This window comes from Toxorhynchites rutilus, chromosome 1 (assembly GCF_029784135.1).
Source record: "Toxorhynchites rutilus septentrionalis strain SRP chromosome 1, ASM2978413v1, whole genome shotgun sequence".
NCBI lineage: Eukaryota > Metazoa > Arthropoda > Insecta > Diptera > Culicidae > Toxorhynchites > Toxorhynchites rutilus.
Window position 1 is genome coordinate 92,025,012 of NC_073744.1, and position 12,782 is coordinate 92,037,793.

The following is a 12,782-nucleotide window of genomic DNA, read 5'->3' on the forward strand; positions in this document are numbered from 1 at the left end:
TGTCATACCATCATAGAAGCATTTCTCGTACCCAAAAAATCTCACATCCAAAATTAGGCCCCGTTTGCTAGATTTGTTCTCGAGTTATGCAGAAGCTTGTTTTTCATTTGTATGGCAGCCCCCATGCCCTTAGAGAGGGGGTAGATGTGTCGAACCACAATAGAATCGTTTGGTGCCCCCCAAGACCTCCACATGCCAAATATCTTTTTAGGGTGAGCATTCAAAGTTATGATTTGTTGGCCACTCAGGCTAATTGTGCATTGTGTTTTTGACAGGACAAGCACAACGATACGCTTATTACTCTAGGACTTCGAACGAATTGTTAACCCGATAAAGACGTTAGACAGTGGCGAGATTCGAACCTTCTTGCCCTTTTAATGACTTCCACTTTGTATTCTGTTGTCCGCCGAACACCACACTTACAACACCACACTCGTGTCTGGGTCGCAATCCAGGCATTCTGATTATGTTGAGTTGCGCATGCCTCTTACGCCATCAGTAAACAATGAATGAAATTGTATATCTATCGCAGTGCCGCCCGCGGTGATATTTGGAAACGTGGACTTATGGGGTTTCTCAAACAAAAGAATATTTGCAACCCCAATTTAAGGGGTTTCGTAGAACTATTTAGGTAAAAGTGGCGTTTATGGGGTTTCTCAAACATACCATTCAATTGTTGTTTGTTATTATGGATCAATCAATAATCGTCAGTGATGGAGATCAATTTGCGACAATAAAAAATACATAAATAATATACGACACTATCAAAAAATATTTGAAAAAAAATACAATACAAAATCTTGCAAACAAATTATGGGCCCTATTCCAGAAAACGAGACGAGCAATTCGTCTCGTCTCGTCTCGGTTTCAGTCACTGTCGAGACGAGCAAAATATCCATTTCCAGTACTAGAGATGTGCCATCCGCTCCTGAGCTGTTCATTCGAATCGCTTCATCGTAGTGAGCGGATTCGGATCGGCTCGCAATCAAAACAACGCAGCTCATCAGCTCATTACGGAGCTGGAGAGCTGATGAGCTGTTGAGCTGTTGAGCTGATGAGCTGCTGAGCTGTTGAGCTGATGATCTGCTGAGCTGTTGAGCTGATGACCTGCTGAGCTGTTGAGTTGATGAGCTGCTGAGCTGTTGAGCTGATGAGCTGCTGAGCTGTTGAGCTGATGAGCTGCATAGCTGTGGAGCGCAAAAGCAGCAGAGAGTGTGAATTTTGAGACGCGGAAGAATTTTTCGTCTCCCGCGCTTTATGATATGACGTCAGATTGTTTTCGTGTGTCCCTCTTCGTTCTTTAACTTTAGCAGAGATGCCAGAGAGGAAAAAGGTTTTGACGTAGGACTACGTCTTTCATTTCTATACCGGGGTGTAAAATCAAAGTTTCGAAAACGAAAGCGTTACGCCGGAGACCGAGATTTTGAGCGTTAATAGCTCCTAAACAACTGAACGAAATGGTATGATAAACACTTCATTCGAAAGATAAAATGTCTACGCGTTCTATACTTGTTACTTTCTGATCCAAAAACTTGTTTCAATAGTTTTAAAATTGCTTTCAAAACAGGCTATTGAAATCACCAATCGGTATATAAGCGAGCGCCGCTCGGAAATCCACTTAGTTCTAATTGAACAGCGATTGGAGCATGTTGTCGCTGTTGTGGTGGAGCTCTTCGTTTATCATGAAAGCGCGGATGAACGGTGTCACCAAGAGCCTGTTTGTGCACCCTAGGCCAGAAGGGAATCCATCAGGAGGAGAGTGATGCCACAAACGATTCCCCGGGAAGATCTCGATGCAGCCGCTACCCACACACACACACATACACGCGCGGAATTCTTTCCGTTTGGATGCCATTCAGCATCGAGGAAAATGTGGAAATATCTAATCATTACTGAAAATAATCTGCCAGTTCCTCTGGGAACTTAAAATTACATGTGAAAGAGTTTATTTGAATGTTTTCTATCCATGCAACACTGTGACCAAATACATTTGGTTTTGTGATTTTTCAATCAATCGCAATTAACAGGATAGTTTCTGAAGATTATTCTTCCCCATCAGTAGTATATTTCCGTATCCAATATTGTATGCGCCCGCAATCGATTATTGCTCAGTCGCCGAAAGTTCCGAGCTCAGAGAGTTCATTCCCCTCTAGTTTGCCTTCCAAATAGCCATCGTAAACCACGCCTTTTCTCGATTCAATCACGCACAAAAAGCATACTTAAGCGATATTCTGGTGGTGAGATGCATTCATTTTTCGTGAGGACATCGACAAAACAACATCGTTGCTGAGGGTGCTGAACGGCGAAGGATCGAGATCTGCCATGAAACGTAAGCAGTTTGTTTGAAACTGTGAGGGAGCACAGAGAAGCCGATCCTTCAGGAGAAGAGAAGGTGACCATCGAAGTAGCCGCTACACACACACATACACGCACGGAATTCTTTCCGTTTGGATGCCATTCGGCATCGAGAAAGATCCGGAAAATAATCTGCCAGTTCCTCTGGGAATTTAAAAATACATTCATGTGAAAGAGTTTATTTGAATGTTTTCTATCCATGTAACACTGTGACCAAATATGTTTTAATCAAGTGCTATTAACAGATGGTTATCGAGTTAGCATAAACCACTGGTCGGCTTCCAGTATCGAGGAAAATGTGGAAATATCTAATCGTTACTGAAAATAATCTGCCAGTTCCTCTGGGAATTTAAAATTACATTCATGTGAAAAAGTTTATTTTAATGTTTTCTATCCATGTAACACTGACCAAATATATTTGGTTTTGTGATTTTTCAATCAATCGCAATTAACAGGATAGCTTCTAAAGATTATTCTTCCCCATCAGTAGGATATTTCCGTATCCAATATTGGATGTATAAAACCTAGTGCCTCCAACGTAACGCTCTCGTTTTCGAAGTTCCCCAAATATTCATTCATTCAGAATGAATTCAGATTCAACTTCAAACAAATGATCTCTAAATCAACGATAGTCCTACGTCACCCTTGCGGTTATACCATAGATATAACCCACTTCCTGTTTTTGTTTTGAAGATATTCAATCGTTCCACTAAATTTTTCTTACATCGCCAAACAAAATAATAAAAATTATTATATGCTTGTAAATGGAATTACTATATTATATTGTTATTAAAACATGAATTTTAAAACATATAAATTTATTTCCGCGTGCTGAATCAAAACAATTCAGAAAACTACCCGCCATAAATGCTGGTGATTGATAATGGTCCTTTTGTTACCTTTGTCATGGCGAAGAATTGTTTCTCGTTGCGCCTATTAATGGATTTATTTTTACATCCTTGGATGCAAAAAAAAAATATCTCGGTAGTTTTATCAAAAAACGTTGTCTCAGCCAATATTTCTGAAGGCATTTTATTTGGCTACTGCTGGTTCTTCTGTTGTTTAAGTTCAGCATATCATAACCATCTTCTATGTTGGATTTCAGCATTCAATATTTGTTGTATATTATATTATTAGAATCCATATTAAATTTAGTTTGTGTACAATTACAAATTAAATTTGTTTATTTTTTTGATTTCCGTCTATTAAGAAAATGAACACTATAAAATGTCCCATGGTAGTTATGCAGTTGTGTGGACAGCCGCAAAATTCAATTGAGCTGAAGAGCTGTTCCGAATGAGCAGCTCACTTGTATGAGCTGGACGGCTCTGAGCCGCTCACCATGATGAGCTGATTTGCCCATCTCTATCCAGTACACGAGTTTCATTCAAATGCTTTATTTGGTAGACTGGAGAGACTTCAGTCAGTTTTTCTCGGTATGATCAGTGATGTCAGATGAGAAGACATGTTTTTGTTTTAAGAAAAACAACAAACAGTTTTAAAATTGATCAATCGATACTCTTTTGTCAGTGCCAAAATATTAAAAAAACATAACAAAAAAGAATAAGTTTCATATATCTTTTGGTTCCATTGATATTTTTCCTCGAGCATGTGGGGTCATCACTCAGACGTTTTGTTATTATGGATTTATTGGGGGCAAAGTTTGTTCACCTAATCAACGATTTATCAAGAAAAGTTTTAAATCTGTATTTCCAATAAAGTAGTTGTTTTGAATTACTAATTTTCGTTCAATATGTGAAGACCCTTTTCGTGCCGTGATAATATATTCAAAACACTCATCCCTGGATATGAGTTCAATGGTTACATTTGGTTGTGTTGTTTGGAACATGCCCATTTGAAAATCTGTAAAATCTAACAATTACTGAACTGAATTTGATGGTTGCAGTTGAAAACATACATTGCTTATGCAATACTAGGGCGGCGGTGACACTGGATGCAGAGAAGTGATCGTACGAATTGTATGCAATAGTGAAAGTAAACAACCACATTGAGTTGTATTGGTGTGGTTACATTGCTTCCCCCTTGCTTCGTTCGAATTCGTCTGTTTCTATCGAATAAAATTGTTTGTTTCTATTCGTACAATCAAATTTTCGTGCGTACTCCTATCCAAAGTAACCTTAGCCTAGTTCAGCCGTGAAACAATTTTTGAAGATAAAGGCGGAGCAGAAGAATACCGATGCTTTCAATCAACAAGGTGAACAAACACATCAAACAAACTAGACGATTCGACTGATTCATCGACGAGCGCGGCCAAACGGTCGTCGAGCCAGATGAGCTACTCGTCTGTTTTTAGTCGAGCTCGGCTTCTGGAATATGAAAACAAACGCTCGTCTGCTCGTCTCGTTTTCTGGAAGAGGGCCCTATATAACCGGTCATTTTACCCGGTTGGTAGTTCTAGTTTTAATAACCCAGCAATAGATACCTCCTATCAACTTCGAATAAATCGTAATCATTGTCCAAAATTCATCACAGATAGTTCTTCGTGTTCGTGAAATTAGACTATCACAGATAAACAGATAACTCTGACAATCGGTGGACTATGGATAAACAAATATTTGTACATGTTAAAATGGCATGTATTTCTGTTTGAAAAAGTGCAGGGCACTGTGCCATAGGAATTGACATGTTGATTCCTGGCCCAGCAATCCTAGCTTCTGTGGATTTATCAATTTTAGACCCCTTGGTATAAAACACGAGTGATCTTGGACGAGCTTTCTGATCATCTTCTGCCCATATGCTGCGACTGAATTCAATTACTTTGAAGGGAACACTGAAGTTAGTGTTTGTTGAAAATCTTTCAGAAATGTCTCTTAAGATCTCTTTTTTGGAACTGTTTCTGTGGAGGCGATCTGGCGTAGTGGTGTTGGATAAATAATCGATAAATTAGTAGAATGAATATTGTAACAAGTCAATTGTCCCATTAAGTGGTATCATCCGTACCTCTCACGCTAAGGATCACGAGTTCAATTCTCACTCCCGACATTCTTTCAAAAATGGAAGTAAAATGGTTGAAAGTAAATATAATACAAATAAAAATCGGAATGTTTTACGCGTTTAAGCGTAGGTGCTGCTAGGTGCTTTTCCGCTTCGAACACTTATTAGTAGTAGAATAGAAAGTGTAAAAGAAGACCTAGTCCTTGGAGTGCACATCATTGTACCCGTTATTGATACGCCAGACGTTATAGTTTTTTTAAGATTTTTCCGGGCTGATATTTGTGTAGTTTTAGGCCACCACACTAACGAAGCATGTGCATCTGGACCTCACAATGACCGAGTAAATCCAGTGAATATTTATCGTCCCAACTTTTTCCCAAATATATTGCCATGAGTTCGAAAAGCATGAGGGCTTTAATAATTGCATACTCCAGTTCAGTGGTTTTCAACCTTTTTTGCTCCAGTGCTTCGCCTTATCAGACGTTTCGGAAGTCTGAAACGTATCAGTAAAATAATAGAAGAATGCAAACGGTTTTCATGTTATATTCGCAACAAATTTGATTTTATACTTGTATCTGATAAGTCTGTCAAGTCAGTATGGCACCTGCGCATGAACGTTTTCCGACAAAATCGTAATTCTTGAAAACGTTTAGAAAAGCACACCTCATGTTATTCTCGATATCCACACTGTTACAGTGTTTTGTTCCTACCAGCAGCATTGTAGAAAATTAGGATTCACATAAATACTACACAAAAGACAACAACACTCGTAACGCTTATTCCGCATACCAGGATGAAAATCGATCATTCGAAGATCGATGAGTTTGTTCTGAAATTGACCCGAAACTTTCGTCACTGCCAGTCGGAAGGGACTTCAAAACATGTCCATATCTTGTTCTATGATGTAAGGAACATATGTTTCAAGTATAACTTGTAAAAAGTTTTGACAAATGCTTATAATTTCCCTTTTTACGATCTTCTGTACCATTTCGTCGTCTGATCCATCATCATTCACTAATGAAAGTCTTTCAAACATTGCAAAGTTGTTGACAAGGATCGCAAATTGTAGCGTATCCGAAAAAGTTTTTGTGGTATTTTTTTTGCTAACCATTGCCATTTTCAAAGAGAAGTAAATGCACAATATTCCCTTGCACAATTCCCCCCTTTCAATGACAGGGTGTCGACTCAAAATCCGAAAATAAATTCCCTGATATTCCCTGATTTTCCAGTAATTTTTCAGAAAAAAGGTGTAGACTAGTAATTAAATTCTCTTAAAGTAATTTAGCTGTAGCTCCTAAAACATTTAGTTAGCTTAAACAATGAAATTTAAGAACGTCTGTCGATATTTTACAATAAATGAGTTGTTTGTGATTTTTAATTGAGTTTAACGACGACTGATAAGGGTCCTAAAAGATTTTTAAAGAAATGGATTTATCAATACAGTTCAAAGTTATCTTGAAGGAGTCTCAAATACTAGTACAGAATGAGACATTTTCATTTTGATTTGGATCAATTTCATGAAACTGTTACGATTTTAACGAAATGCTTTATCTCGCAATGTTTTGGCTTCCTTCTGTACGTTTTCCAATTTTTTTTTTTCCGTTTTACCTCTAGAGATTCCACTTCTGTTTCCCGTAGCCGATTCATTAACTTTGATTCATATGACGATAAAGAGAGCTCAACATCTTTATTGCTGCTATCCTTCCAAAGTGAAGTATAGCATCATAAACTTGTCGCATAGCACAACCGTTTCCTCCCACATATTTTCATAACAACATTCGATAATGGAAAAGCCCTCTCAAAGTTGGGGTTTCTAATGAGAGACAGAAGACCTCTTTGGGTAAAACTTCTGTAAACCTGTCCTTTTCAAAAATGCTTCAGTCGTTCATTTTTCGGAACATAGTGAACAAACTTGTTTATGTTGCTAGCAATATTGTTTCAATGATAAATATGTTGGAGCTCCAATGATACTACCAAAATCCGTCAAATATCAAAAAGTCAATAGTTAAAAGCTTCTCGAATCGTTTTCACTCCATTTTTTATCGGAATCAATGATGGAAAGATCAAGGATACATCAACGCAGTGCTTCGCATCTCAGACGAAAATTCAAGATTTGTCAGTCGTAAAATTTTGACGAGTTTTTTTAATCCTTCGATGAACCATGTAAAATGTGCAATTCAAAGCTATCAAAAGAGAGCCTATTCTCTTCATTTTGAAAAACCAGTTGCAGCTCGCGTAATAAGACCAATTCACGTTTATACCATCGACAAAAAAGGGAGTTTGTTCAAATATATAATTCACATGCACTCTTCAAAAGCTGCAAGTCCTGATGCTTGAGAATGTCCCAAGAACTTTGACGTCATGTAAAGATTTACAAAATCCTTCTCATTTTCATACCAAAATCTGACATTCAGATCCATCTGTATCCTCTTTGCAGTCTTGTTCAGACTCGCCGAAACCAAAGGCAATGTATAGCTTACAGTTTCATCGAACCAAAATTCGTCATAAAGTTCTTTTTATCACGTCATAGTTAGACCTTCTCAGGTTCCTGGTTGTCATGAAACATTCTCAATACAATAATGTATTTTTCAGCAGTGTGGAATAATTTGTGCTACATAACTGTTTCCAGGCACCACAGGAGCTCAGCTTTCATAGTATGATTTTCAAGCATTAAATTATCGATAGTTTCCGAAGAGGAAAATGAAGGGAATTGGTTGAAGCTGAGCGGCAGATACTGATGCCAAAAATGCCAGTAAAACATCGCGAATGTAAAAGCCGTCTACTTTTGCGCTGTTTACGCTTCGAAAGAACTAAGTTCACCTGGATATTTGGATCGCCTTGAATACTCCATTTGTACGCCATAACGTTCATCCGATGAGATTAGCCACATTTTTTCACAGCTTCATTTGTAGAGTTGTGGGATGCATTGCCAAACGCTCCCTCTTTGAATAAAATTTCTTCAGAGCTTTCAATTAAGTTTCTTTAGCTTCAAAAGACCCCTTTTTTTTAAATCAACTTGTGAAGTGCCGTTTCTTTTGATTTACCAGCAAGTTGGGTATCAAAAATTTGGATTAATTGACCAGACAGCTAAATTCTCAATTAAGATTCATGATTTTATACTACGAATCGACTTCTTCGTATATTCCCAACCGTGTTTGTGCTCTTGACTACACATCAATTCTTCTGTTCAGTTCGATCCCTAGAGGACGGACTCGATTATATAGAGTTTCTGATTTCTGTTCACTGTATATAATCGAATCCTGTATATAATCGAGTCAAAAAAAATTGTTTTTATTTGTTTTTTTTGAATGTATTTTTCGTTTTTTGAATAAAAAAGAAGAATTTGATTTTTTATTCATCCCCTTAAAGCCAGTAAACACCTTTCTCATAAAAAATAATTTTATCCAGATTCTCTCAGGAAGTTATAGATGATTATATTTAATGAAAAAAATTCTTCTACGTATATGTTCAAATTTCAACAATGACAGAGCTATTTAACTTTTTTGACGTAGGACTACGTCTTTCATTTCTATACCGGGGTGTAAAACCAAAGTTTCGAGAACGAAAGCGTTACGCTGGAGACCGAGATTTTGAGCGTTAATAGCTCTTAAACAACTGAACGAAATGGTATGATAAACACTTCATTTGATAGATAAAATGTCTACGCGTCATATACTCGTTACTTTTTGATCCAAAAACTTGTTTCAATAGTCTTAAAATTGCTTTCAAAACAGGCTATTGAAATCACCAATCGGTATATAAGCGAGCGTCGCTCGTAAACCCACTCAGTTATGATTGAACAGCGATTGGAGCATGTTGTCGCTGTTGTTATGAAGCTAATTTCGTTTATCATGAAAACGCTGATGAACGGTGTCACCAAGAGCCTGTTTGTGCACCTAACGCCAAAAGGGAATCCATCAGGAGGAGAGTGATGCCACGGTTCCGCTTGAAACATCGGAGTAGCCGCCACACACATACACACATACACGCGCGGAATTCTCGTTGCTATCATCGTTGCTGAAAAATAATCTGCCAGTTCCCCTGGGAATTGAAAAATACATTCATGCGAAAGAGTTTATTTTAATGTTTTCTATCCATATAACACTGCAACCAAATACATTTGGTTTTGTTATTTTTCAATCAATCGCAATTAACAGGAAAGCTTCTGAATATTTTTTTTCCCCATCAGTGGAAATTTTCGTATCCAATATTGGATGCATAACATGAAAAACGGAAAATGTTTCACATCGCGAAAATCAAGTCATTCTCGAGCGATTATTTGCTTTCTACTCATATAATGCTGCGACCAAATACATTTCGTTTTGGATTTTTTCAATCAAGTGCGATCAACGTAAGAATGTAAGAATGTAATGAACGTAAGAATGCGAATGTCTTTCGGCAATTTATTAGAGGTGCAATGAATCTTTAGGAATTCCCGCTCTACGCGCACTGGCAAACAATGTTTACTCAACAATTTCTCAAACGAGAAATGGGTGTTGTGAGAAAGGATTAGCGAACGCGAAAACGACAAATGGAAGAAAGATACGTTTGGAGGTTGAAGGAAAGTGGCAGAAAACTTCTTCATTCTATCAATCAAATAATGTGATTCATACCACATCGTTTTGCCAGAAAGAGATTATTAATGTTCAAAGGAGGAATCGAGTCCTCCGAGGAAATTACCCAGCGCAAATTAGAGTCGACTATCGATTGCGGCATTCGTACACAAATAATTTTATAATGCAGTTTCACCAAAGTGATTTCTTCGATATGGGGATATATTCAGTACATCATGTCATGTATTTCATATTCTTCATTAAGAAATCCATATCCATGGCACCTATCGGTAACGAATTATTATCGAAACCACGATTTTCGCTAAATGCTCCTTTCAGTTCGGCCTGTAAAAAACTTTTCTGTACTCTAATCCATCAAATTTGGAGCCCTGAAAAGGGCCGTTGATTATATGCTAAGCTAATATAGCACGCTCTCCTCGGATACGATGGGCCAGCTGGATGTCCTTGGGCATGATGTGACGCGTTTTGCATGGATAGCACACAAATTGGTATCTTCGAATAAGCCTCCTGCAGCGTCATAGCCGCGGAACTTTGGAAGCGCAAGTCGGTTTTGAAGTCCTGAGCAATTCCACGATCCAAATGCTGCAAAGGTAGCTGCGGATCAGCAATTCGGTCGACTTCTGATAGCGATGAATTTCACGCAAAGTTCCCGGTCGATAGCGATGTGGCTTCTCCACCTATCCTGCTACTGGTGCGCTTATCCGAGCTGACTTCGTGTGCCTTACCACCGAATGACTAACGAGCTGTCTGCGAAAGACTAACGAGCTCGAGTCCTCACGGTGCGAGAGTAGAGTAAGAAATGAACGAAAGCAAAGGAAGCGTCATTTTATAAACCATAAAAGTATAGAATCTAAATCCCACCCTTATTATATTCGTGAGTATACAGTAAGCTTATACAATAAAGAGGGTGGGGTTTACACTCGATTCTTTTATGTTTTATAAAATGACACTTCCCTTGCTTTCGTTCATTTCTTACTCTACTCTCGCACCGTGAGGACTCGTTTCATTGGGACTAAGCAGACAGCTCGTTAGTCCTTCGGTGGTAAGGCACCACGAAAGCAGCTCGGATAAGCGCACCAGCCGCAGGAAGCGTGAAGAAGCCACATCGCTATCGACCGGGAACTTCGCATGAAATTCGTCGCTATCAGAAGTCGACCGAATTGCTGATCCGCAAGCTACCTTTGCAGCATTTGGTTCGTGGAATTGCTCAGGACTTCAAAACCGACTTGCGCTTCCAAAGTTCCGCGGCTATGACGCTGCAGGAGGCTTATTCGAAGATACCAATTTGTGTGCTATCCATGCAAAACGCGTCACATCATGCCCAAAGACATCCAGCTGGCCCATCGTATCCGAGGAGAGCGTGCTATATTAGCTTAGCATATAATCAACAGCCCTTTTCAGGGCTCCAAATTTGATGGATTAGAGTTCAGAAAAGTTTTTTACAGGCCGAACTGAAAGGAGCATTTAGCGAAAATCGCGGTGTCGATGATAATTCGTTACCGATAGGTGCCATGGATATGGATTTCATAATGAAGAATATGAAATACATGACATGATGTAGTGAATATATCCCCATATCGAAGAAATCACTTTGATGAAACTGTTTACCGTTTGTCGTTTTTAAGTGTTGGGAAAGGGCATTATTTTTGCTGAGTAAATTCCAAGAAAAAATCCATTCCTTCTTTAAGCGTGATTCATTCTGCTTCGGATCAACGGAACAGTGATAATCATTTCATACAAAAGATAAAATGTCCAAGAGTTATATGATTGCTATTTATTGAGTCGGAAAATTGTTTCAATAGCTTAATGATAGCTTCGAAAACAGGTTATAAAATTACGCTTCCTTTGCTTTCGTTCATTTCTTACTCTACTCTCGCACCGTGACGACTCGTTTGTTTGGGACAAAGCAGATAGCAGGTTAGTCTTTCAGTGGTAAGGCACACGAAGCGCACCAGCCGCAGGATAGGTGAAGAAGCCACATCGCTATCGACCGGGAACTTTGCGTGAAATTCATCGCTATCGGAAGTCGGTCGAATTGCTGATCCGCAAGCTACCTTTGCAGCTTTTGGTTCGTGGAATTGCTCAGGACTTCAAAACCGACTTGCGCTTCCAAAGTTCCGCGGTTATGACGCTGCATGAGGCTTATTCGAAGATACAAATTTGTGTGCTATCCACGTAAAACGCGTCACATCATGCCCAAGGACATTCAGCTGGCCCGTCGAATCCAAGAGAGGGTGCTATATTAGCTTAGCATATAATCAACGGCCCTTTTCAGGGCTCCAAATTTGATGGATTAGAGTTCAGAAAAGTTTTTTGCAGGCCAAACTGAAATGAGAATTTTCGTTTGGATGCCATACAGCATCGAGAAAATTCCGGAAAGATCTAATTGTTGCTGAAAAATAATCTGCCAGTTCCCTGGGAATTGAAGAATACATCCATGCGAAAGAGTTTATTTTAATGTTTTCTAATTATATGGCGAACACAGTGACCAAATACATTTGATTTCGTAATTTTTCTATCAAGTGTAATTAGCTGGAAAGCTTCTGAAGATTATTCTTTCCCATCAGTAGGATATTTTCGTATCCAATAATGGATGCATAACATGAAAAACGGAAAATGTTTCGTATCGCCAAAATTATATAATTTTCAATCGATTATTGCTCAGTCGCCGAAATTTTCATACTCAGAGAGTTCATTCTCCTCTAGTTTGCCTTCCAAATTGCCATCGTAAACCACACCTTCTCTCGATTCAATCACGCACGAAAAGCATACTGAAATGATATTCTGGTGGTGAAACCCATTCATTTTTCGTGAGGCGTCGTGCACAAATTACGTAACGCGATAAGGGGGGAGGGGTTAGATGTTGCGTTACTTTCTGTTTATTAGAGATAGGAAATT